A 25,152-nucleotide genomic window follows, 5' to 3' on the forward strand; every position below is an offset into this window, starting at 1 on the left:
GACTCCATCTAAATGTGGGTTTGTTAATGCAGCATTTAAAAAAAAGTCAATTGAAGAATGATCTCTGATTAAATAGGTGCGATATTGTTGTATAGTGAAAGACAGATGTAGGCGAGAACGACGTTTCTCAGCAACTCTGAGAAGGAACGCCAAAACTGTTTCCTCTAGAGATGCACCACTCCCAGTAACACTATACTCTCCGAGTCGACAAGAGGAGCCGAATATTTACAGCTCCCCCCCCCCCCCAACAACCAGCAGCAGCCGCTCAAGACCAGCACAAATATCGTATTTTTGGGTAATCGGTTGTGACGGGAGGTCTGCATGCCAACGTGGGGTCTCTTTGTCGCCCTCGCCCCCCCCCCTCCACCTCACGGAAACCCCTCATCATCAACCAAACCATCACCGCCCCTGCGGGACCGCAGCTTTGTCCGCGAACAATGGAGAGTACGTGATTAATTATAATCTTTAGTGGAAGGCGCTTCTTTACCTGAGGATATTAATTTTTTCGTATTAAAAAGCAGATGGTTGATGTATAACCGCATTACTTACTTGATAACCGGTTTTTAATTTTAGTATGAAAATATCACTATTTAATAAGCTTGTTGTCCACTAAAGATATTCCCTCCAGAATAAGTTAATGAGTTTCTAAAAAGTAGACATTAATTGTACAGAATTTGAATATTTTAAGGTAATATGCATTTAGTAGGCCTAATCTCCTCCAGAACCTAAAGCATATAAATAGTTTAAATTGTTAATGGTGGAAAAAGGGAATATTATTTTCAAATGAAACCATTATAAATAAACGTAAGAGTGCGGCAGAACACAAATCAAATGATGTTAAATGTATAAAAGCCTGTAAAGCAAATAAACAAAGCCTTGGAGTAAGACTATAAATTGGATTAGCTATAAACTAGTACATGCATCTCATTAAGAGTGCACTTGGATAATGAACACTTTGACTTTTCCATTAGACACGCTTCCACTTACACTTAACAGCTAATTTGTCAAGTTTATGGGCGTGCGAAAGGTACAATCTCGATAATAACTGCTTTTCAGATTTATTTTACCGCAATATACGGTAAGGTATAAAATTACGAGAATCACACTTACGGCAGTAAAACCAGTGGTAAACACGTCATCACGCTATCCGACCCTGGACTAGCATTACAGTCAACAAACTAAGGAAAGAAATAAAAGTGGATCCAGCACAAAACCTTGAGATACTCCTCGCTCAATATTTCAAAAAAACTTTTCTCATTCAAAAATGCTTTTACTCAGGGATTAAATCTTCACACTATATTACAAACTAATTGTTGTACAATACATTTGCAGGCTTAAACAAAATTTAAAACATCAGTAATACATTGTTACGATCGATTGACGAATAAAATACTAAATATAGAGTTATTCATTACACAATTAAAGTAGTGATATAAGGGTTATCAGAGCGCGAAGTTGAGTCGATAAGTGCCGGAATGCTATATGCGATACGGGCGCACTCATTAACCTAGCGAAGTAAACAGGAACTGAGCTCCAAAAACAGAACCCATTGTGCAAACTAATTAACACTTTTTAGATGAAAGGCAACAAATGAACAGCAGGAGCAAAAAGTGAGTAGTTTGATAATTACTTTTTGATCCGTCCATTTCAATGGTTCCATACAACAGTCATAGATTAGTCAATTAGTTCTGTAGTAACATTGCATTGTTACAGCACAAACAATTATAATAACTCATTACATGCTGAAATATCAGGTTATATTGTATAGTCATTATTTAGTCATTGTAGACATTGTATTTGGCTATTATGTTACTAAATTAGAAACTGTGTCTGAAAAAAGGCAATGTTTCGTCTGTCTTGCAATATGCGTCATCAGGAGGACAAGCCTTTTTATATATTACTTTGAATATATTTGCTGCACTTAATCTAGGAAGGTAGTCGTTATAGTTTAAAATAAAAACTAATTATCTTAAGCCTTGCACCCAGAACGAAAAATGAAGAGCTTTTGTCCTTGATAGGCTTGAAAATTCATTATAATGTAAGAAGTTTGAACTTTAACAATGGTAAGCAAATTTTACTCTTGAATCCTGAATTCCTGAAAGTTAGTTAACACTATCACCTTGATGTCAACGTTAGAAGTTGCCTATTAGTTCTAAAAATATAATTATTAATAAAATATAGTACGTATATTTAGTTATCTTACCAGTAATAACATAATGATTTCCCTGGGTAGTTTTGTTTAAGGTAAATCCGAAGGAAGATAAACATATTTCTTAATGAGTGCATATCTTGGAAATTCAAACGAATATGTCTAAAATGTACAGAAAATGAAATCCCTTTGGATTAGTTACAATAAAATCCTAGATTACTTTTTTCATTCACGAACTTTATGGTTTTAATTAGTCTTTCAAGGTATATAATAACATAAGGGATTAATTATTATTTAGATTTATCTTGAGTCGATAAACAAAATTTATTTTAAACAATACAACATGATAATGAAGACTGAAACTGAAATTGTTTAATAATTTGTACAGAACATGCTGTACCAGGCTAAGGATTACTATTATGCTAAAAGTGAACACGTATGCGGTATATAATGTTTAATTACTGCAATTACACGTTCAATCATTGTTTCGCATTAAATTGCTTATATTGGTATAAAATCTGTAGTTTATAATTACAACGCTGTGCAATTTTTGATGCGTTTTCGAAACCCCTGCGACATACCCTCGAGTTCAGACCCCATGACTTCCACGTATGCAAAACCCAAAAGAAAAATAGGGATTAATGAATTTGTTGGTTTTGAGCAAGGATATTATCAGTAGGTGAACCACTGGGCCTATGTATATAAGCTGTATATTGGCAGGGCTGTATCCGAAGTGCAGAGCCAGGCACAGGCTAGAGAGACAAGCCGCGCTCCAGGGAAATGTGCTGATGTGGTATGCATGGTCTGGTGGGGTACGGCGCGCCTGCTGTGGTGGTCCGTTAGTCCCTTGATCACCCCACCCCCCACCCTACTTACAACCCTTGGGACATCTCGTGTCTGCATACTAACCGGAATTGCTTTTTGTAGGCGTCTCAACGCCCCCCACCCGGCCCCTCACACACAACCCAAAAATGTCCTCACACCATACGTAAAACCAATATGTATGGAAAAGGCAACAGCCGTTGGCCAGTGAATTGCCTCCATAAAGAACATTTCGGTAAATAAATATCACCTAAATAACGGTACTGTAACGTTGATGTCAACATTCTCCCGGGTGTGTCTTCTGATAAAACCCGCATAGCCAGCAAACAAAATTAATGGCTTTATTCACAATAAGGTGGAATACGTTTCCATTGGAAATTCGCATTTTAAAGCAAGGAACGAAAGTAATTAAAAGTAACTCATTAAACGACGAGTATACGCTGCAGTGTATTTCACACCTCGAGAAGTCTGTGAATATACAATGCAAACTACTGATACCCTACCGTGCCAGTAAATATCATATCTTATTGTTGTTTTCCATTTCCTACTTTCTTGGAAACACTCGGACGATGCTGAAAGGTAAGACTTAGTGGTTTTCTATTATTACTGAGGCTGTGCCAAAAATAGACAGGACGACGGACGGGTGTATAAATAATGTACGAAATATCGGTGGTAGGTAGGGAGGGGGTCCCTAAGTACCTTGCCGATAGCAGGAAGAGTCATTAGGAAAATGACAGAGCGGCAGTGTCTGTGCCATTACCGGGACTACGACTCTGCGGTAATCGCTGCCTGTGGTTAATATACGTGTCCTCACGCATTGTCTGCCGTGAGCGATGTGGCTCCCAACCTGCCGTTCGTGGTCCGACAGGACCAGGATCGTAGACGATCGTGGCCCCGAGAGGATTAGAATCGTAGAAGATCATAGTCCGGATAAATCTAGAATAGTAGTTATGTTCCTGGCAGGTCCCGAATCATTGGCGGCGGTGGACCGGATGGGTCCAGAAAGCTAGACGATCGTGAACCGGATAGATCCAGAATGGTATACGTTCGTGGTCCCAGCAGATCCCGAATCATTGGCGACGGTGGACCGGATGGGTCCAGAAAGCTAGACGATCGTGAACCGGATAGATCCAGAATGGTATACGTTCGTGGTCCCAGCAGATCCAGAATCATTGGTGATTGTGGACCGGATGGACATTAATGGTAGACGTTCGTGGTCCGGATGGATCCAGGATGGTAGACTCTCGTGGTCTCGTTAGGTCCAGAATCATTGACGATCGTAGATTTTATGGATCCAGAGTGGTAGACGTTCGTGGTCCCAGCAGGTCCATAATCATTGACGGTCGTGGACTGGTCGAATCCAGAATTGAGGACGACCGTGGTCCGGATAGACCCAGAATAGTACAAACCAACAATAAAAACAGTTGAAATTACAAACAATACGAAAATCGACAATTTTTACGATTTTATATCGAACCGTCACGTCTTTTGTGCTGTTCCATAACATAGTTAATAGTATTCTATTTGGTAATCGAGTGTCCAACTGGTTTGCACAAGTTAAAGGTTACCTTTGCTTATATTGATGACTACAGTTATGTGTCCAGTCCAGATTTTGCAATCTACTTTTACATGTTTTACATGAGCTTCCACATACGCGTGCAGTATTGGTTTGTTTTAAATACTTTATTTAAACAACCGACATCATTACTTCAAAATGTAATTTAACTTAACAAATATTAAATAACGAATTTAATTAAATACATTCATTACAGATTCCTTTTAAATACTAAAAATAAAAAAACTTGATGTTAAAGAAAGAAAACTTGTAACTTAGTCCACAAAACAGTAATCGTTGTAAGTATACTGTAAATTTAAAACATGAAATACAACATTACTCTCCCAAGCGATGAAAGAATGGATTGCTTGCCAGGTGATGTTGCTAAACAAATCTCGCGAGTTATAGCTTTGTAGTGGATGGATGTAAATACATTCATTGTCTTTGTAGTGGAGCGGTGGTATTGGGGTCAGAGGCCAGATGTACTGTTCCAAACGTACGTTACTGTACTGTACGCTACTTCTTGTCTTACATTGTCAATACAGGCTTTGTTGTACGAGGAAAACTGGTTAAAACTGCTGTGTCTTCGATCTCTGCAACCACTTACGTGTATCTTTGTAAACATATTCTTTCGAAATAAAGTACGTCTTTCATTGTTTAGGGAAATCTGAAACCCTCTCGTTCGACACAAACAAAGGTAAGTTTAGTTGTTAGGCTCAATTAAAATTGGTTAACAATTATCAACATATTTTTTACAGCTTGTAAAGTAATGAACAAAGTAATGCAACGTGCATCATGATAAATCACACATGATTATGGGATTAAAGCAATGAAAGCCCTTTATAACACGTCTCCGACTAAAATCCATTGCTATTTCCTCCAAGAATCTATTCAAAGTGAAGGCATGCTTTCAAGGCGAACTTGAGCGCGGCAGAATGTTTGGTTAGAGTGGTGAGAGGGAGTGTTCGTGGGGGGGGGAGGGGTAGCAAACATTCTCGGTAAATACAGGGACCACAATGCAAGCCTTTGGGTTCAGGTCCGTTCCTAAACCTACGTCGCCATCAAATATGGAATACCTCCTACAAATATAAACTGTACAAAACGTCCGTGGGGCAGTCGGGAGAATAGAAGCCTTGGCTAGAAATGGTACGGCTTAGCACTAGAACATTTCATTACTGAAATGTGACATTTTGTACTTGGACAAAAACAAGACGAATGTATTTGCTGGCGGAAATTAGTGCTAATGTTTTAGGAAGTAGTATTACTATTTCTCAAAATTACTTAGCAAGAAATTAATACAGTTATTAAAATGAATTTATTTACCAATTTCTCCTTCATTTTACTTTATTTAAATTGCTATCTGATTTAAGAAATCTTTATCCTAACAAAATATGTAACATTAATAAATTTACAATTATATTCAATATTGTATTCCATTAATTGGAATCTTTCCGTTAAATTACTAAGTTTTCATAAAAATGAATGTGATCATTGGTAAATTTGGAAGAAATTCTGTTACACCAGTAAAATGTTATGCAAAAAATATAAAAAAGCAGTTTTGTAATAGACAAAGGGGTTTGGACCATCAGATCTGTAGATTACTCCCTGTCTACCCCACCCAAACCTTCGCAAGCACATCGCGGAGTAACACATACCAATGCGGTCTAGGTGCAGTATCAGATCTGTAGATTACTCCCTGTCTACCCTTGCCGTACCCAAACCTTCGCAAGCACATCGCGGAGTAACACATACCAATGCGGTCTAGGTGCAGTATCAGATCTGTAGATTACACCCTGTCTACCCTTGCCGTACCCAAACCTTCGCAAGCACATCGCGGAGTAACACATACCAATGCGGTCTAGGTGCAGTATCAGATCTGTAGATTACACCCTGTCTACCCTTGCCGTACCCAAACCTTCGCAAGCACATCGCGGAGTAACACATACCAATGCGGTCTAGGTGCAGTATCAGACGTCGCGGTGATACTATCTATACAGTGTCGGCCGCAATGTATGGCTCAGCCCGCACATATGTTCCCAGCGTATGCATACGTCATCCGCCCAACACGCTACACGCTCCGACTCCACGTACACGGGTATCGGGCCAAATTAATGTTCCACGGCCACCGACCAATGTCTCGAGAGAGTTACGATTGGACGAGGCGAGCCCCGTAAAAGGTCACCCCGTGTGGTGAATTAGCGAGGTGAATATTAAATTTCATAGATAGTGTGACGTTTCCAGTGTCAAACTTCGTAATTTGTCACCAAGATGGGCACCAACACTTCGTAAGTAACTATCGTATCAAATGGGATCCGATATCCCATCTCTTGCGCAAAATTTATCTATAATTTATGTTTACTAAATGGATTTGATAACAATTTTTGATATTGGTCAAGGTCAAATTCAAATTAAAAATGTGTATTTGGAATAATTATTGACGACTATGTAATTAAAAGCATACCTACGAGTAAGGGTTTCCGCACGATTGGTCATTCTTATTACCCCCTATTCACCGTTACCAGCTATTATTCTTCACAAAGCCTCAGAGGTTTGGTATTTCGTAGATTTCACCAAGGGTTCCTCCGTGTCCTTGTGGAATTCTAGCGAAGAAAACAAGATACTTAGGTATTCAGGTCGTCTACATTGTAACCAAGCAGGGCAACCCATTGCATCTCTTCCATAGGGTGCACGATCTTCTAAAGGCCTTCGCAGTTTGGGCATAGCACAGAAGGCGTTTTCAGGACTTGATCGTTCAAGCAGATCGATTTAGCATTGACGTCTATCAGTCAATACATACGTGGTTCCGAACCTATATTAAACTGTAACATCCTTTACCTTGATCGCTGTTTAGTAAGTAACCGCTAACAACAGTTATGTAACAAAGCAATTAATCTGAAACAAAAACCAAAATTTTCCTAGTGTCAAAAAATAAAGGTTAGGCCGTCTGCAGCCAAAACTTTCTATTGATAAAGTACGCCCTGTCGAGTTTCGGCTGTTGTTGAAATCTACGCTGCCGGCGCTGAAACTCGTTCCGCGGACACGCAGGCAATAAGGAATAAAGAATGGGTAGAGGAATAAAGAACGAAGAAAGAAGGGTGTGGCAGGCGTGGAGATAGAGTGATGCCTGCGCCATAAACCCTTCCATTTACACATCCCGGCAATACCGTATACGATACCTGCCCGCGTTTACGATACCGTATATCGGCGGGCTTTTAGAGCAGCCATCGTAAATGTACAAGCGGGCGGTGTATTGCAATGTTGTGTCATAGCTGTGAACCCAACATAGTAATATACAGTTGGTGAACGTTGTACCCGGAAAATGTGATGTTACGGGAAAACTGTTTTGGCCATTGCGAGCCAAATACGTGGGCCTATGGATATTGGTTGCAAGTCTACAACAACGATGAAGCTATTCTGAAAATTAGGTTTGGAGGGTTTTACAATAGTTTCAGTGAAATGATGCTTATAAATATTCTGACTCTGCCCTTACACAAGGACCACTAAGTTGTGCGAGTACTAGGATCTTACCCAACACTTAACCTGTTGGGAGAGAGACAATATACGGATCTACGCTATCACTTATATCTAGTTGTAGACCAATGAATTGATTCTAGCCGCCGCCTTATACTTCCTAAAACTCAAATTATTAAAATCATACAACTATTTAGTATTGTGTAATTTTATACAGTATGTAGTTGTAATTATACAAGTATACTACCAAGTTATACATGTCTTGTCCAAAAGGAGAAAAATCTATCAACGACATAATTTAAAGGCACATCATCCCTAATACTGAATGTTGAGGGAGAATTGCGTGAAATTCATTGATTCCGCCCAAAACTAACAAGATTTTAACAGTTATTAGATTATTGTAAAATCTTCGTTGTCTCATTTTAGACAGCGTAAGGTCCTTACAGCACGACGGTATCCGCGAGCGCGCTTGGCGAAATTAATTGGCCTAATTGATTTCCTCACGCCGTAATTGCAGGCTGCCGCAAGAGATATTGCTCCATAACAATTACAATGTTCCACCGGCCATTAAATTAATTGTCATAATTGAAAAAACCGTTGACCGACGAACCGACGGTACTCGCCGACGACAATTCGTCTTGTCCGTCCCTGCGTGCGTGTGCGTGTGCGAACCCGCTTTCCGTCTTAATTAAAATGCCTGTGCAGGATTTCATATTCTTTATGGGGCCGCATAAACCGGCGGTGGTGAAATTAATACTAACAGCCTCCTGCCGCGCTGAGTGACAAAGGCAGGCCCGCCGAGTCCCTTCAAACATTCTACACTCTACACTCTACAGCACTCATCGCCATCCAGTCCCTTGCACCGTCATTCATTTTCACCGTTTCAAAAATTGTTGTATTTCACGAGAGAGAAACTGCTTTGACCAGATGCAATTCCCAACATGTGCAATTTCCAAAACCTCCTAGAGGTGGCCAAAATCCAAGTTTTCGATATGGCATCGTGAATGATAAATAACTGAAATTGTACTTGTTAGATAACACTAAAGCATGGTGTTTAGAGTTGCTTTTCCAAAAAGCAATCCCATCAAATCAAAGTCCATAATGACAGGATATAGACCATTATCAAAAAATCAAATATGGTTGAATGTTTCTGAGGGGATTTGAAGCAATTACGGAGACGGAAATCTCCTTTCAACATGATTACATGTGGGGATTACGAGTGTTCATCGTTACCCTGGACACCGCAGAGCCCACGCGGTCTGGGCAGAAATACATATTCAAACAGCCGCCGCCAACAGAGAAGTCTCTTGACATAAATGCATTAATTGTGGTAGAGCCGGTAAAGGGATCGATAGAATCAGGGGCTACACCGGCTCGCCGTGTCCACGACGCGACTGCTGTATGCCGGTGACGGCCGACTGAAAGCAATGCCGTAATTTGACACGTCATTGACGTAGATCCATTTGTTCCGCAGCCATTATAATCGAGTTAGCCAAGCGCTCTGCTCGCCAAATGGCTGCGGCTTCGGCTGACAGGCCGAGTTGACGGCCAAACTCGGTTACTGTTCATTGCCTGCGCCAGCGTCGGGTAGATGTCCATCGCCGACATTCACACTACAAAAAATTATTGACTTAAGTCTGAATACGTTGAAAACGAATATGTTCTACACTATAGTCTGAAGATTTTACTACTTTATTCTTGCACTCGGCCTTGCTTCTGCAAGATCGTAGGTAGTATTATCACAGATGTTTTCTAATCAGACACGCTGAATAGTCTGAACAAGAGGCGTGATCACTGTAGTGGGCAATCTGGCATACTGCATCACAAGTTGAAAGTCTCTTATCGGACACGCTGAATCGTCTAAACAAGAGGCGTGCGTGATCACTGTAGTGGGCAATCTGGTATACTGCACCACAAGTTGAAAGTCTCTTATCGGACACGCTGAATCGTCTAAACAAGAGGCGTGCGTGATCACTGTAGTGGGCAATCTGGTATACTGCATCACAAGTTGAAAGTCTCGTATCGGACACGCTGAATCGTCTAAACAAGAGGCGTGCGTGATCACTGTAGTGGGCAATCTGGTATACTGCGCCACAAGTTGAAAGTCTCTTATCGGACACGCTGAATCGTCTGAACAAGAGGCGTGCGTGATCACTGTAGCGGGCAATCTGGTATACTGCGCCACAAGTTGAAAGTCTCTTATCGAACACGCTGAATCGTCTGAACAAGAGGCGTGCGTGATCACTGTAGCGGGCAATCTGGTATACTGCGCCACAAGTTGAAAGTCTCTTATCGAACACGCTGAATCGTCTGAACAAGAGGCGTGCGTGATCACTGTAGTGGGCAATCTGGTATACTGCATCACAAGTTGAAAGTCTCTTATCGAACACGCTGAATCGTCTGAACAAGAGGCGTGCGTGATCACTGTAGCGGGCAATCTGGTATACTGCGCCACAAGTTGAAAGTCTCTTATCGGACACGCTGAATGGTCTGAACAAAAGGCGTGACCAATGGCGTAGTGAGCAAACTCACTGCCATTTGTTAGTTTAGAACTTTCTGAGGTATACACAGATTATTTGTTTAAAGTGTATTCATAAATATGTACAATAAGGAATAGATAAGATTTCGAATTTTGGCTAACGTCATTTTACTAAAAGTGAAACACTACGTTTCGAAAACAGCCTATAATTTTGTAATGTATGAAATCCTAAGATCGTTAGCTGTAATACAATTTGGTAGATATTTGGGTAGTAGACTCCGACCAAGCGCTAAAATAGGCCGAGGATTCTAACTGATAACCGCTGTATGTAATCCAGCTCGCACAGTTCACCTGGCCTCAACATGTTGTCAGTCTCGTCAGCTGTCTGAGTTGTTAACAAACAAAGCTCTACTTTCCTTCTCCCACCGGCACATGTGTTCCGTCCAAGGTACACATGTGGAACTGTATATCGCGGATAAAATTGAGGAACATGCTGCATTGTGTGTGATCTACCTCTCCTTGCAACGTCATTTTAGTAGCTGCTATCGTTGCAATAGTTACTACAAACATACCAGTTACAATCGTGGTAGTACTGTTATCATAATAGTTAACTAAAAAAAAGTTGTTTTAAAATATCTCATTCATAATCAACCCTTACAAGGATTGGATGTTATAAAAGTATTATCAAATAAACAATGGCGATTTCATAACACAGTGTAATTTAGGCTCAAACCTGGAACGTACTATTTATCCTAATTTTTTTAGGTTACCAAAACTACTTTGTATTCAAAAGTGAATAAAAATACTCGTGAAATTTTAAAAGCAGCGCAGTATTATTTCATTTCTGGGTAATAAATCACATTTTGGTCTCAATCAGTCGTAACATTTCCAAGTTATAGTACTTTATTTTGGTACTTATAAAAATATTTTATATTCAATTCAGGTTCTGTACGGTAAACAAGTGCAATTATGAAGAAATTTTCTACCGTGGTCAAAATCATACTGTTAATCTCCAATTAAATCTGATAAATCGATCAAAAGTTTACAACTAGATTTCTTAATTTCAAGTAAGACCGACATTCAAAATCGTAATTTGGAAACATTAAAAACTCGAAATTCGGAAAGGAAGGTACCAGAAAAGGAAATGAGGGCTTCGGCTAACTTGTGACAATAAAGTGTAAGTCAGACACGGGGCGGGAGCGGAAAACTTTCACTCCGTATGCAAAACTGTTGAGAAATTCAATAACATCCAGAACGCGGAGTGGAGCCTCGCATAGCAAGTGCTTTGCTTGCTCGCGTGTCGCTCTGGGGTTCGAAGTTCACTTCCTCAGTCAGCAATGTCGAAGTAAGTCAAATAATTATTGGTAATGCACGTGTGTCATTTTGATTTCGGTCTCCATTTAGCAGAGGAAACATTTTACATCACTTACACTCTGTCAGGTGAGCCTTCGCCATTGAAGGATATGGACCCTACTGTCCTGGATTATGGAACCTTCAGGAAGGTTCTATAATCCAGGGCACTACTACACCTGGTCGCTACAGCCTTCGCTCTCTATCTACCTGCTGACTGGTACAATAGCGTACAGAAACTACTTTCATTTGAACGTATTAAAACAATTTTACGAAATATGTTGTTTCCAAACAAAAAAGTCTAGACAATTCATATAATGGATGTAACGTAATGGAATTTTGGAACAGGCTTATAGATTTGAAAGTTAACCGTATTTAGAATGATTTGATATGAAGATAAAATTTGAAATAAAACTGGATTAAACACACAAATGGACATCGTGGTAACATTGTAAAATTAAGGTATAAAGTAATAATTGTTATCTTTTATTAGGTTATCCCGTAGTTTTGTGGCGTCGCTACGTTTGTTTAATGGGAAAATAAACTACCTACTAAAACTTTCTTAGCACTAAAATAACCGGACCTTTCTATTTAGGCTACAATACCGACGTATCCTTTAAATTTAGGTAGATTGGTTGCCTCGTTGCATCACATTTCTATCATAGTATATATTTTGATCAACATTACAGGTTGAAAGGTATCTAACTCAATCCAGGATACAACCACGCTTAGTCCAGCTTCTTCGGGGTTTCAAAATGTTACAATCTCTATCGCCACAGGAATATTCATCTACACTCGGTTCTTTGTACAGTAATTTAAACCGGATCTACTCCCAAGGAATTATTCATTTTGAGCGAAGGGAGCGCCACTTATTGTTTCCTCTTTAATTAAAATCCCTCCGAGAGCCGGCCTCACCTGCTGCGAATCTTGTTTCTTCCAAAGTTTTCAGTTCCTCTCTAATTCAACATGAAATATATTTCTTTCCTCGGCAAGACTGGAGGGTTGCTACGTAGTGCAGGGGAGGGTTGTAAATCGGCGGCATCCCTTGTCGCGTTTGACTCCTTTACAGTCAATTCTAATTTACACTCACAAAATCAATTCGTGGTACGTTTGAGCGCATGGTAGCTGCATAACAACATTTATTAAAAATAACAAAATTGGTGTACGAGTAATAAATATAACAATATAACGTCAGAAACTAACTAGGCTTATATAACAAATGTATAAACGTTGAAATTGTAAGTTTAATATTATAAAACAGTCAACGTGCACAAAATCTTGATAAACAAGTTAATTTTAAGTCGTAACTATATGTGATAAATCGGTAACGCTAAATTAGTAAAACTACCATCCACCAAAGCAAGAGATAGGAGGACTATGCGAAATACTTATTTTATTATGATATTAAGATTAATTAATTTGTAAACATTCAATAACTCACGCACAGTTTCAAATTACAAGCCAAATGAAAATCCCAACCTGAAACAAAAATAATATATTTGTAATATAGACTATTAACACTCCACAAACACTATAATTATTTATGACTATACTAAAAACATACATTTATTTCTTAGTAGGGCAATAATAAATTTCGAGTTGCGAATATAAAACCGGTTCTTATAGTAACTCTTGGGTGGAGAAAGCATTGTTTAAACTTTATTGCCACTCAATAATAAAACAGGAAAAAACCGGTTTATTGAGGTTTTTGCTGCCATCAATGCCTCCACTGGCTGTCGGGCCGCCCCGCATCATTTACTAATGAATGCCGCGCCATGTCAGCAAGTCATAAAGACGTGTAAAGTGTTCCTTAACTGCTTTCAACATTTGATTACCTCGTAGCTTTCAAATTGTTGTGGACAGTGTAGAGGGAACACGTATCGCCGTTATTTAGAAATCACTGTTATTATATTGTTATAACAGGTTACTTAGTAGAACTTTTTTAACACAGAATTTTTAACTCCTTAGCTGTAGAGGCGAATTGAATTCGTAACACAATGTAAAAAAATATCTTTGCCAGAAACTACCGGCAAGCATCTACCGTAGAGCAGTATCAGTTGCAAACGGCAATTTGCCAAGTTGCATACATGGCTTCTTCGCCATGCTGGACAGTTCCGAAAGAACGAAAACAGGGACTTGCAAACTGGGTCTTAAACTTTTCCTACTTTGCTCCGATGCAAGTTTTTCGCAAATAGGTTTTTACACAAAGAGGTCGGTTTACTCGTTTGGGATCCACTACTCAAGTGACTAATCCAAATTTCGACAACGGTCGTTGCAAACAAAATATTGATCGCAAGCTCTTATCGATTTTTGCGTTGTTACCTGTTTCGACTTTAATTCAGCTACTTTGTAGGGTTATGTATAAAAGCAGCAGATTTCAGTACATGTCTACCTAAAGACAGGACTGAGATGGTAAGAAAATAACTTTTGATAAGAATGATACTCCACTTTTCGAAACACCCTGTTTGATGAAGTAACTTCTTCCAATGAAACCTATGTGATAGTATCGACCTAATTTTCTTAAATTTAAACGTCCAGCACTCTTAATGAAAACAGCAGTAAAAAAATTATAAAAAAACTCGCACAAGACATTATTATCGGCACCAACATAAATTACAATTACTTTGCCGTGGCCGGGCCATCCGTCTTGGGGCGGCAATGCCTGTTCTCGGCAATCGAGCGCAAATTAATCAATCGGTACAGGAATTAATTATCCAGGGCGGCGGACACGGACGATGTTATCAATCAAAACAGACGTGGGGTAGGATGAGGGGAGGAGATAAGTGACAATACGGGTCTAGCAGGGGCAGAGACGGAGGGCGACAGACACATGGGCCTTATCAGTGGCTGACGCGCGCACGCACACCGACATTAATCAGGGCGTCCCGTACACACCCACGTACGCGCGTGCACGCACTGCGCTCGTTATGTGGGAGCTTTGTCTTTAGCGTCGTGTATTCTACAATGGGAACTGGAACAATGGCAGCAATAAGAAATTACGTCAAGAATTAATATAATAACCTTTCGTTGAAAAGGTGCATTGAATCGTATTGAATGAAATTAATTAGCTACACACTTGAAATGTATTAGTACGCTGACAAGCAGAAGTATGAAAAGTTTAAGTGCAGCCCTATTCAGAAACTAAAGCGTGAATGAAAGGAGTAAGGTTCTTAATGTGTAATTATTAATTTAAATACATTTATTTTACAATATTCAACATTGGCTCGGTCCAATTTAAAGGGGAATTTATAACGTTATTTTATTACTTTTAAAAGAAACTCTTTCTAGTTATGAAAAGAACTAATAGTAAGTGTATCTCAAAGTATGTTGTCTTCATAAATAATACTTATAATTTAAAAATATTTTATATATTATAAAAATCTTACAATCCGATAAACCAAACAGTATTCCTCCTGTACTGACAATTATGAAAAGAAAGAAATCATTTATTGTTTACTGCCCCTAAAACTACTTAAAATTTCAAAAATCTAAGATCCTTATAGAATGAACTAGTTAGCAGTTGTCGCGTGCATTAATAAATATGAAGATCGTAAATACAAAACTGTTAAATATTGCTAATGTAACCATCTTGAACCGAAGTAATTTAATAGCCCACATAGTGAGACATATTATAGTCCATGAGCATAAGTAGGCTGCCCGACGAGCCCAGGACTGAACTAGGCAGTGCTTAAGTAAATCAAATAGTACCCGAGCGTCCCGGCAAGGACAGGACCATGACTCATCCAGTATGTAATGGAGTAACGCCACTGGGCTGGATTGTAATTTTATCCTCACCAGTCCACAACTAACTTCAAACTTATGGTTCTGAGAGCAGAGATTATTAGGGCAGACACTCAGAGCTATCGCGTTATTGGATCACTCTTCACGAAGTGCATGTCTCGATTATTTTATATCTATATTACACTAAGTTTTTATTAATACCTTAAAAGATCAGAAAAGAAACCATAAGTTGTTTCCACACCAGTATTGACACTAGCCGTCAATCAATACCGCATATTCAGCGTCTTGCTCGATATTGGATTTAAAGAATCAGTAAGTAAAACCAGAATTTTTCAAACATTTATTTTTGTAATGGAGTTATTGAAATACACATTTCGAGTACAATATTTTCATCACATATTCCCCTAGTAAGTGATACAAACTATTTTGAAATGCCATTGGAGTAGAGAGGAATTCCATGAATAAGACTAAATTCCATGAGAAATATATTTGGAGACCTGATATTTCCTGAGGAATCCAATAGCAGACATAGGTTTCATAAAAAAAACTTGTCTTTATTCTATAATAACGTTTTGGTGACATTTTATTTATCGTAAAAAAGTTATATGTTTAACTATTTAATTAAACGCACCTTCTTTAGAAAACTGGATGAATTCTGTTTTTTATGCTCAATGTAACTATTTATTCCACTCCTTAAACCACCGTCAAGACGAAATAGAATGTTTTGGAATTATGAGTTTTACTCTATCGCACTGAGATAAAATTCCAACGACTGCTAAAAATAATGAGAGGATACGACGAACTGATAGGTACGGTAGCGACAGAAGAGTTGGCCGTTATGAAACTCTATACTCGGCCAAGCCGAAGCGGACAGTAATAAGAGTGGAAATAAAGTTGGAAACTGCCCGTACAGTGGTGAACTTACTTGGGGTTATGCGGGGGGGGGGGGGGGGTTGAGAGGAGTAAAGTTTGCTGAGAGAGTTCGATATTGAGGGGGGCGTGGCGTTTTCTGTAACTGTCACCCGTCATTCGTGTGCGAGTAAATAATACGCTTGGTGGAGCAAATGTATATTTTTTCAGTCCTGTATACGTATACAATATTCAAGGCGACATTTTGCGCATGTAAACAGAAGAGAAAATTGTGTCCAGCTTTGAATACCAAATTATGAAGATGCATAACATTATTGCTCTAATATTTAGCTTTGAATAACACGGTTCTTTATACTATATTTGTAGGTTATGTTTTTCGTGTTTAACGACCATTAAGGTGATTATATAGATTTTTTAAATTTCAATGTAATTTTATTTTTTTAATGCTTTAAAAGACAAGTAATGTATTAAAAATATGTTTTACTACTCCATAATGATAAATAGGTATTAAAGTAAGAATTTAGACCAATTCTGTAATCACACCCAAAAAAGATAATATAACAACTGAGGATGGATTTTATTATAAGAAGCATATGAGCTTACAAGATACCTTCAAATACTATTTAATTTCTGTTATCCCTCGCATAATACAAACAATCCTTTGTCTTCAAGAAAATATCTTTTGAAGTATTTCCAAATTTTTAAAATTGAAAAAAAATTAAATTTGCCTCGTGAAAACAATAAAACACCCAGGAGTTAATTGGATAACGAATGGCCAGTACAGTATTTACACGTAGAGAGGAAAAAAACATCTACAATAAATTAAAATTGTATAAAATCAACACAGAGAACGAAACAGAATCGATATAGTCGGCGATAGTTGTTAATCGTGGAATGTTCCATAGAAACGAGCATCAGGGCAATAAAACATTCAGACTATAGCGGCCGAGGCCAACACAACACAACCAACTAAGCAGATTAAATATATATCTCTGAAGTTACCAAGCGGTCGAACTCCCCTCCCCCCTTCTACCCCCTAACTCCCCAAAACCCCACCCTGAGGTTTACAGTGTACTCAGCATTTCGTTGTTATGTCTGTTTTGTGTTGCGGCTGCTGCTTTTAAATCCCCCCCCCCCACCACCACCACTTACGTACATCTACAAGCTCGCATTTTCAACATTTATTGTAGTTACATGGTTTTAGCGTTATTGAAATGTATTGCTGCCCCGCTCTTGTTTTACTTTCTCCCCTCGCTGCCCAGAAGTGAGGTTCAGTCAGGGAGGTTTTACTTTCCTGTTTTTACTGTGAAACAACATACGGTACGTGAACAATAGTGAAACTTCTCCTGCACTGAGCTGCATACATCCAGTCCTACTAAACCTTTGCTTTTTGGCTTTCATTTGAATACCACCAACTTTCCTAAAGAACTAACTTTTCTATACATTTCTAAACAAACACTATGTCTGTAAAATACTTTGAGTCAACAAAAAATGGAGAATTCGTCTCCTCTGGGCACCCCCAACAAGCGTACTTCAAAGTGACACGAAGCAATAATTCAGATTGGAGCTGGTTTCGTATTTGCAACGGTGGAACTGGAAACGACAAAAAGCAGCTGGAAACGACCAAAGGTTGTGTGGTACATACCCGAGGGTCGACCTGAGGGAGTAGAAGAACCCTCGGGGGCGATTGTCTGGGCCGTGGTAAGGGAGAAGGTGACACACCATAATTAAATCTGTCTGACAGACCGCCTACGGGCATGTTTATTGAGGATACGGGCGAGAAAGGGTCCCTCCCTATGACGAGGGGTTCTGGAGAGAGTAAACACCAATCGTACCAAGAACCTGTACATAGTCCAAACCTACCATAAACTATAAGCACTTACTTATTCCCAAGTCCACTACCTACTAGATAGTTGAACTTGCAGCCCAATCTTTAGTGGAACTACTCTACTCAGAGTATCACATTCATTCTGCTCAAAATACATAAATTACGTATACAATACTCAAACTTGGTCGGACACTAATTTATTTCAAACCAAACTGGAACGGTTAAGGGGGTTTTAAGGACTATCAAAATGTGAACAAGTCTACTAACATAAGTTTAATTATTTTTAATACCCAAAACACGAAGTTGACAGTTTATAATAATTCAAGATTGCATTGGATATGCGTTTGGTTGTATTAAATACTTCTTTAACTGAACATATACATGCACAGTTTCTTGGTAACACAATAACGGAAGGAAGTTTGTTGTTACTTTTCAATTTGTCCTTATTACTTTCGCTTATTAAAGAATAGACTTTGGAGTTGATAATTATGTAAGCAAAGGATCTGCAACACTTGGTCTTTTAATTTTATTTCTTTAAAAAAATGTAAAAATTTCCAATAGTCGTCAACTATTTCAAAAATACATTTTTTTATTTCGCCTCAACTTTCTGATACAAGTGATTTACACTTGGCTTGTTCCTGAATGAAATCGGCATCTGTATTTTTGCCCGATTCAGTTCGTGTGACAAGCCGTTCTTCCCTCCCGTCGGCCACCGAAGCCCGATGCTTGAATGGGACAAAGGTTCGAATTGCAGTGCAAAGCTCGGAGACCTCGACGCGGCCATTATTCCAGGGATTTGTCACAAGAGCCCGGGCGAGCTGCGAGCACAGAGGCGAGTCGACAAAGGAACCAGTTCTGCTGAATACGTGGAGCATTTCACAGCACGCAGAGGCGCAATCGTCGGGCGTAATCAAACAGGGATTACTAGGCGGGATTAGCAATCCAAGATGGCGGAGCAGCTGGGCTCGGCTGGTAGGATTGGCGGGGCTCAAAAGTCGTCAAAAAGGGACAGTAACATAATATGAGTTTTTTTGGAAGAGACCAACTGTCGTCTTTAGGACATACTTTGTTTCAAATCTACCGGTACTTATAACAGTTCTTTTAATTGATGGAATCCTGCATATAATGTATGTGAGTCTGATCATTAATAAATACCATGTATAGGATTCAAGCTGAACTAAGATAGCCCCTTAAGTTCATTTTGATATAAGCTCCTAAATTCCCCAACAACAAAGCACTTTACTAATTACCGTTTCTATATGAGAGTTGATACAGGCCAATAAAGGCACTATCCTGTTAAGTGACCTTTTAACAACGTGACGTGCACTAAAAATTGGAAGATTCAACTGAAATTGATGAATCGAACACGAATTTAGATCGTTGTCATTCCATATAAATAATAAAATTATGAATTATTTTGAATACCTTTCTTTTTAGGTATCACGATGTCAAAGAACCTGTTTACTTATGAATTATCTACAATGAGTTGTACAAATTCAGGAATGATTTTTGATATTGTGGTGGTTGGTATGTAATATAAATTCTAATTAGTAATTAATTATATCATACATTTTATGAACAGTAATTTCGTTAATTTACGAAACAATTCATATCCTCCCTTACCTATGCAAATTTCACTTGAGCAACGATGCAATATTAATCGAATGTTATGCCAACAATTCAGAATGGAACTGTCAGAACACGTTTATACCGTATATGTATTTAGAAAAGGTATATTACAAAGCCTTAACTTAACATTAATTCAAAAAATACCGACTGCACAACCTTAATAAGAATTCAACTTAATATTCTGAGCGGCGGAGCAGGTTTTTTTTAAACCCAGGAACCAACCCAAACAGGAACTTGTTACAGGTACCTCAAGTCGATGCGACTGAAAGATAAAACTTTAGACTTTGAAATTAACTAAGAAGTTTATCTTCAACCCCAACACGTAACGTAGGCTACTTGAAAGTCTAGCGTCAAACTCTGCACCTACTTTAATCAACACAAACTACAAATCAAAAACTGCCATTACCTTGATAAAAGTGATAATACTTTGTTTCAAAATATTTTATTAGTTAATTTTGTGCAACCTTTATAACTAATGAGTTTCATTACGACCCAGACCAGTCCGCAGCGGTGGTGTACCAATGTGGGCGATTTATCACCGAAACTGCCCTAAATCAGTAGGACTAACCCGCTGTAATCCATGGATTACTGAAGTTATGGTGTAGAGTGAGTTATTATGGGGGGTAATCCCGGACGCGGTAACATTGACAGCCATTTAAATTGTAAATAGACGAGGGAGGGAGGGGGGTTAATGCCAGGCAGGTGGACTTGTACAATGGTAGGCAATAAACAAACCTGGAGAGGTGGGTCGGGCATTGTCTGAGGAATACATCAAACCGGAGGTCTTGGCAGAGAACTGAACAAAGGAACACCCCTGTGGAGGTTCGCTGATTTGGAGCTAACCTTCTTAGAACGTGACAACTATCCAATCCTACCTTCAGGTCTTTCAGGTTACCAAGAAAACGATAACGTTGTAATCTTTACGAACTGACCAAGATGTGAAAAATCAACCTTCTCGGAACATGACTGCCATCTAATCCTACCTTCAGATCTTAGATTCCAGGTAAACGATGACGCTGCAGTCATTACAAACTGATCAAGTTGTACAACTTCTTAGAATGTGATGACTGTACTGTTCAACCCGCAGCCTTTAAGCGATAGATAACGTTGCAGCTGATACACACTGATCAAGATGTGAGTAATATTCTAGGCACAGCCAATCATTAAAAGGTTTCCTAGTAACAGATTTAATGTTTTTAAGTTGTGAAATTTGAGCAAACATATTAAATTGTTGATAACTTCAGATTAAATACAATTGTTATTGAGAGGAATTTTATATTATATCCCCCAATTAAATAATGACAATATGATAATTATTAAGATACGAAATCTAGAAAAAAATCTAAAGAAAATCCACTGATGACGGAAATTCTCGAATTATAATCTAAATAGCACTTGGATTACATTTAAGCAATGAAACACCATTAGATGGGACACATAAATAGTATAAACACATTTCAGCACTTTACATTTTAATCTACCTAGAATACAAAAGATGCCCTAAATATTGTAGTATATTTATTGTACCCTACAAAAATATTAAAAGCTAATCCATATGATGGGTTTAGCTCGTAAATTAAGTAGCGATTGATTGAAAATTAAAACGCAAAAGGGAGGTCAATGTTGTAATAGCATCAATGAAGCTATCACCAGACCATCGCGAAAACACGAATAATTACAAATCCAGATTAGACTAATGGTTGTAGAGCGAGAGGTTATCTGTCTGAGAGGCGACAGTATAGACTTCGCTCGATTATAGCGAAATATCGCCTCAGCGTAGTTGGCGCGCTGAGATAGCGTAGACGAGATGACCTCTGGACCGTACAATGTACTCTCTTGTGATCGTCCAAGTGAAAAGCTTGGATTGATGATTTGACGTGTGTTACGTGTACAGACTATCCAAAGTCGTGAACACAATAGGGAAGTGTGTCCAGTGTCATTCACAAGGACATTTTAAGAATCAAATTACCTAATAATTTTAACTTTTTAGTTATTTGAGTATAATTACGTCATCCCCGTCCATGAAATGTGGTACAGATTGGTTCACAATATTGTATTTACTCAAATTAAGATTAATAACTGTGTCGTATAAATTATTTACCGGTACCGTCTTCAAATTAATTTTGTCAATATATAGGAAACAGTTAATTGACGTAGACGAAAATTGCCTCATAAAGTAGACTCTATAAATACATATATAGTGTCATATACAGCCTAGCGCATTTAAGCACAATAAATGTATTCGGTCATATATTTGTTTTATACCATCTCGAATATTCACTGGAATAATCATTTAACAGGTTTGGGATGCAAATGGGAGAATGTAGGCCCATCCGTAGCTTGTAAATCATGAAGGGAGAAAGGCGTCCTTTCCAAAGCAGATAACCGAATGTTTGATGACGTGCGGGCCACGACAGATAGACGGACGGACGCATTCACGACCGGGACTTTGATGCATCCCTGTCTGCAGCGGAAAGAGGGGAGGTGAACTTGATGCGGACCAGTGAAGTGTATCAAGATGTCGCCCGACCCGCTCGCTCTACGAAACTAATGTCTATTGAGCCTCCACTGAACACGCTTTGCCAATTCTGTTAAAAATGATGAAAGGGCTTTCGGGCGGACTTTCTTTAGAACTTGCATTTGCCACGCTCTTTTCCTCCCCAAACGAACTTCCGTTCAGTAGTTTCGTTTTCACGCTCCAAGCGCAGGATTGGTCCAGTAGGATGAGGGCATTTTCGTAATTCTGAATGACGTTTTTTATGTAGTTTAATATTGATATGACGCTTTCAGTCACTGTGATATGAAAATTTACTAAATTTTGATGACAATATTATGTACACTTAGTAAGTACGTGATACGTGTGTTATGATATGTTTTTCTGACTTCAATAACAAATTTTCATCTTTTCATACAATTCTCATTCCATATCTTCGTCAATAATACAGATTATTCTCCTTACAATACAGTATAGCTTACACGTATACCATAGTTTCTAAAAACATTTTTGATCACACCATACCCAATCTAGTCCATCTTCAAATGTTTTTATCGTAACAGGGGGAGGGGGAGTGTTTTAAGCTACGACCCGAAAACCATTGTATTGCGCAGAACCCATTGTCATCTGCACACCATGAAAACAATTTTTATATTAATACAGGACGACATGACATGTTAGAAACTCGTGACATCGGGTTTCACGTCGGCATTCTTCACAATTGAGGCGAGTCGAGGAGTAAAAACACGCGTGGCGAAAGGGAACAGAAGCTATTACTGAAATGGTATTGCCGGTTTATCCGAAACGGTCGTTGGAAACGTCGAAGATAAGGAAGGAGTGGAGACCAGAATAGAAGGGCGGGGAGCGGATCGAAACCGGTCGACCGGTCGTAATGGGCGAGATATGGGCGAGATACGATAATCCGCATCAGATGGGATAAGCGAGAGTGGCGAGGCCGTGGTGGAAGCCGGAGCCTACAAGAGCATGATGCTATCTGAGCGCTCGGCGACCGAGCATCGGGATTTGTGAGACAAAGATGGAGCTCCGTCTGGAAGGATCAACAACTCAAAAGAGCTTTGCGTTGAAAGTCCTTCAGTAAATCATGGTTGGATCTGATCCATCTGATGTAGGGATCTGACTGAATTTGAAGAGGTAATTCGTTAAGACGTCCTTTGATCGAATTTTACGATCGATTCTATCTGACATTGCTTTTAGGGGAACTTTTACTGGTTTCACATTTATAAAAGTCCATACATTTACAAATAGAAGATATATAATATTTGAAATTAAACTCGACTTACGAATTATAGTGAATTATGTTGTAATGGAACAACGAATTTTAAACATTAAAGGGGCATTAAATATGAACATCATTTCAATAGAATTTTTACGAGAAAAAGAACAAACATAATTCACGAATAATGGCACCACAGAGGGGGGAAGTACTCATGACAACTTTACTGTTCGGATTGAGTGAATACACGCATAAGAATAGATACTTTGTTATCTCGCCGACTCGTCATCGAGAGTCAGCCGCTCCCCAACTTCAATGGAGCTTTGTTTACAAAGTATATGGCCATGTCAGATAATACATGTACTTGTCAAAGACTGGCAGTGACTAAGCACACATTTGCTCACGGCATGGTCGCTTCGGGGTCCTCGGGTTCTATTTTCGTAGCGGGCAACGATCTCTTTGAAAGGCACAAAGAGTCACGTCATGTGGAATTCGATGAGTCGTTCGGAAACTTTTGTTGAGTGGTTTGTAATCAGACAATGGAAGAGGAAATAATACTTATTCTCCAATACTCAAAGCTATTGTTTGGATAAATTGTGCCAAAGGAAAATCCGCTCGCGACACGTTTCCGTCAAGGTCACACACGATTACGTGATCGCATTAGATTGGGATTACGACTGATAATTTTATCGATAAAATTTTGTTAATGTTAAACCTGCTAGGAAAAGAATATTATCGTAGGGATCAGGCCTACTCATGCCTAATAATGTCTTCATCACATGCATGAATAAAACGGATGAATAATTTACCTCGGAACGTATTGAAATTCTAATGATAACGCGCATAATTGCACGGATCGAGGCGTTCCCACCACATCTCGTCCTCGGCTCTCGACACGACAGATTCGTGAAGCCATTCAGGACTCCTTGACAAATTAATGAAGCCATTCAAAATCGAGGTTTCGCATCGGACCAAATTGAACACGGTAAAAACCCGTGGCAGCGAGCGGAGCGGCTAGAGGCCGGCTGGCGGCGTGCATGCACGTACAGGTCGTATCAGATTCAGCCTGCACGACCGGACCGTGCACGCTGCGCCAAATTTATCGAGTACACCACAGCACATCTAGCGAACAGCGCAGCGCAGAACACGGCATTTACATTCATGGCGCGTACGCGCATTTCGTATTCCGGGCATTTAACCGCACAAGACGGATGGACGGCAGGGTCGTTAGACGATCCGTCTCTAATGGTCAGCGGATATGCAATGCCCAGATGAAGACGAAGATCGATATCTCGGAGCCGGCGGCTTCAAACGCATGCCTGCCGGAGAGTTCTGGAGTAGACGTAGACATACACGCAATTCCTTTTATACCGACCTCCGCTTCTTGCCACCGGCCTGCGCTGCGCTGTAGGAATTTCGTGAAAGAAACTGTTATTTCGTGTATACAATGGCTAATGAATGCCCCGCAGCTCAGATGTGGTTTCCAAAAGATCAAAGTCGAACGGACCGTTTAGTCCATCCGCTACGATG

General features: G+C 39.3%; 1 protein-coding gene across 1 annotated transcript in view; it reads right to left on the minus strand.

The window, feature by feature from the left end:
- The window catches only part of LOC124352874, a 134,208-nt gene that overhangs the window by 91,790 nt on the left and 17,266 nt on the right, over nt 1–25,152 (minus strand). The window lies entirely within an intron of this gene.

Source organism: Homalodisca vitripennis, chromosome 1, assembly GCF_021130785.1.
Source record: "Homalodisca vitripennis isolate AUS2020 chromosome 1, UT_GWSS_2.1, whole genome shotgun sequence".
NCBI classification, from domain to species: Eukaryota; Metazoa; Arthropoda; class Insecta; order Hemiptera; family Cicadellidae; genus Homalodisca; species Homalodisca vitripennis.